This window comes from Lactuca serriola, chromosome 9, assembly GCF_051521515.1.
Source record: "Lactuca serriola cultivar US96UC23 chromosome 9, Lser_US96UC23_V15, whole genome shotgun sequence".
In the NCBI taxonomy this organism is placed as follows: domain Eukaryota; kingdom Viridiplantae; phylum Streptophyta; class Magnoliopsida; order Asterales; family Asteraceae; genus Lactuca; species Lactuca serriola.
The window spans coordinates 168843139-168847368 of NC_136416.1; positions in this window are offsets into that span (position 1 = coordinate 168843139).

Genomic DNA, 4230 nt, shown 5'->3' on the forward strand with positions numbered 1-4230 from the left:
AAAAGAATTAAGTAGAATGATGAAATTACGCCTTAATTACTCCCGGAATTGGATTCTAGCTTCTTTGGTCAACTTCTAGGGTTCTTCTGGCTTTTTATTCGCAGCTTAACACCTCTGAAACTTCCCAGAATTCTCTCCTCTTTTCGCATTAAAGAGTTATCTTTATATATGCATACCGACTCGTCGAGTCATATGGCGACTCGTCGAGTCCCTCTCACATTAGTCGTATCCTGATAACTGTCTTGACTTTCGAATGCTTATCTCTCTGAATCCGCGACCGGACTCGTCGAGTCAAGAAATAACTCGACGAGTAGAAGCCTTATTTTGGCTGTTTTCTTTCTTCTTTCCACTCTTGAGCTCTCAACCGCTTCTCTTGCTTCCTTTCGCTTCCGAGCTTCATCTTTGGACTGAAAAACACAATTTAACACTTTTAAGTACCTTTTGTCCATAACATGCGATAATTTAGCCAATATATGAATAAAAAACTATACTAAATACACACTAAATATGCACATATCACTCTCTCATGGTATGAAAATACCTCGCAGCAAACATACTACCCAAATACTCTGGCGAAAAGGTTGCAACCTTATGCTACCCCGCAGGGTTTTCCTCCAAACTCTTAAACCGGAAACTTTTTATCTCCTTTGCTTCTCCCAGAAACAGGGACATCGCAACTCTTGTCACAAAAGGTGACGTCTCATCTACCGATCAATTGCTCAACTCAGACCGCGATCCCCCAATAGGCATCATCTCTACTCATCCCTAAGTCTTGCGACTCCAACTGGCATCTCACCAAAAAAATCTCTCAGAAACTAACTTGATTTCCTTCTCACGGTATGCTCCATTGAAACTCGTTCGAAAGGGCCCTCAGGCCCCACACTCCATCACATCTGATCTCAGTCTAATCAAACACAATGGGATAAGTGGTAAAACCATAGGCACTAACCGCCACGAATCATGGTACTCTAACCATGTGATCACCTCTCGATTTGCTACGAATCATGCTACTCAAACCATGTTATCTCCTCTCAATCTTCTACGAATCATGGTACCCGAACCATGTTATCTCTTCTCAGTCTGCTACGAATCATGGTACCTGAACCATGTTATCTCCTCTCAATCTGCTACAAATCATGGTACCCGAACCATGTTATCTCCTCTCAATCTGCTACGAATCATGGTACCTGAACCATGTTATCTCCTCTCAATCTGTTACTAATCATGGTACCCGAACCATGTTATCTCCTCTCTATCTGCTACTTAGAACCTCTGGAATTCTCCCTGTTTTGAATACGGGTCCTCTGGTTTCAGTAGTACGGGGACATACTACCTGCCACATCTACCCATACTTTCCACACGGATCATCCCAGATTTCCTAAGTACCTGATCAACCTTCTCGATCACCAATCCCGTTAAACTTGGTCGCTCCCCATCGAATACTCTTCTCTATCAGCGTACTCATCTAACTAAGGTCACTCCCTAGGCTTTTCCTAGGTTCTCACACTTCTCTGCCATCAGCTGCTGAAGAACGCCTTATGATGCCATCCATCTACCTCCTGAATATCGTCATATTCACTTAATAGCTGAATCCCATCATCAAGAGTTACACAAAGCACGAATCAAGTAGCATTCGGGCATCGAATAATCTCTGCCAGCATGTAAAACCATTCTAGGTTACAACTCTATTTGCTCTACTCACACTCAAAAGGTGTCACCAAACTCAAGCAACTCTACCCCACGCGGGTATCTAACTATTCTCTCAGTAGGCTCCTCCAATGCTCATCTAGGTATCTCTCCTAGATTACTCCTCTACTCAAAACTCTATCTCTGAAATATTCCTGTTGGATACTCTTACTCTGCCCATACTCAAAGCAGATCACAAATAGCAAAATTCCTAGGCTAAGGCATCACAAATCAGGCAACTCTAGCCCTAAAATATGAAATACCTAGCCTATCTCCTAGCATGCATCACTAATATCTCAATAATAACTCATAACACAAATAAGTAATGGTATTTTGGGACATCACTGTTCGGGCTCTGGCTGATTGTACACACTACTCCTTCTCGTTTTCTCTTAGAAACTCTTGCTCGTTTTAGAAAAATCATTTCTTTTGAAAATTTTTCTCAAATCCCCAATTTGAGTCCAGACATACCCGATGGTGTATCCAAATCCCTCAAACCAAGGCTCTGATACCAACTTGTAACACTGAAAATTTTCAAACAATTTTTTCATTTAAAATCACATAATTCTCATAACACATTTCACAAAAATCTCATTTATTTAATTTACAGGTCGCAACTCCATAATTGTTTGTTTAAAATCTAAGATCCTCAAAACATAACTCTTTCACTGGTGTGTACAATCAAGCCAGTGCCTTCCTGCGATCCTGAGAAAACCTGAAACACATAAACATAACACGGTAAGCACGAAGTTTAGTGTGTTCACCAAAATACCACAAACATCTCATTAGCCACTCGAGGCTATAACACAGTAAGACCCTCCGATCAATGTGTCTCAGTGGGACACTCTAGTCCCATAACTTGGGTGGACCCTTCGGTCCTAACTTGGTAAGCACAGAATAATACACAACATAAATCACATAGACATAATGCAGGATATCTCAGTACTTAATATAAAAACATAAGAGATCTCAGTCACACAAAGATACCACTCATGGTAAGTATAGTGAGAAGACTCACCTCGCAAGCAAGCAAGCAAATAACCTCGTACTCGAATCTCGAATTAACCTCCGCCTAACACAAAGGATGAATATCTAATTAATACTCTTTTCACGACTCTAACACCCGAAGACTATTCTTTCTCTCTATAACTCTTGAATTGGATAAAAGAACATTTTACCCCTCCATGATCTCCATTACTCATGTTTGACCCAACCTTAAAGTCAACAGAAGTCAAACTCGACTCAACAGCCCATGTTTGACCCGACTCGCCGAGCGCACCCATGTGACTTGTCGAGTCCACACGTTTTCCTCAGAAGTCTCTTGAAGGTCCAACTCAGCTTGTCGAGTTATCGCATGATCAAGCTCATTGGGACAAACCCTCACTGACTCGTCGAGTCAGCTCATCGACTCGGCGATTCCATTCAAACTCATTCCTTATTCAGACAATTCAAAGAAGATCTACCACTGCAAACACTATATCTAGTATCTAAATACTCATTTGTCAAGTAAAGCTTTGATCTTTATGTTCATGTATGGTAATTTTTGCTCCAATATACCAAAACATGCTCTCACAAGGTGTTAAGCACAATAACCCTCATGTGGATGAATAAAATTGGGACCTTTAGACTCTAGGGACCTCACAAGGTCCAGATCTGAGGTTTAAACCCCATGATAACTCTATATGCTCGAAGACCCAACAAAAGGTGGAAGAAACCCTAATCTTCCCGTATAATGATATCTAGGCAAATAAATAAGAAAGGTGCAAGATTTTACCTCCCACTAAAGCCCTAACATGAAGATACTTTAGATCCAACCGATTCTCTTTCTTCCTTGTTGGATAATCTCCTATTCTCCTCAAAAGATGCACTAGGTTACTCCAAGTTTAGCTTCTAATACTCTCTTAACTCACTACACAAGTTTAGGGTTTTACACCGGAAGGTTAGGCAGCTAGTGAGGTAGAAATGGGGGCATAAGTTCCCTTATATAGACCCCAACCCTAGGAAATTAGGGTTTCACAACACATCACCAACTTGACGAGTCGGCTCTCTGACTCGCCGAGTCCATACATTAATCTCACGCGGTCAACTCGACTCTACTCGACGATTTGGACTCACAACTCGTTAAGTCACTCAATAAATCTCAAAAAAACTAAACACACAATAATATCCCTGGGAGTCCGGATGTTACACCTCATGTCTATGTTCTCCCATGTGACCCTGCTGTTCCTCATCTATAATAAAAATGTGTGGGGTTTTTGTTTCAAACTCCACCTTGTGGTTAACACCTTGATCATTCCCCGCAACACTTGTACCACCTCCTCTTTGGTTACACATAGTAGATTCAAAGGTCACATCTCTGCTAATAACGAATTTTGGAGTCTTTCATTTTTCTATAAAACACAAACAATGACCTTTCCCTCCAAATGCACATCCTAGAAATATGTACTTCATTGCCCTCGGCTCCAATTTACCATCACTCACACGACCATAAGTATGCCATACAAACGTTTGTAAACCATAATTATCAAAGGGTTTCATATACTA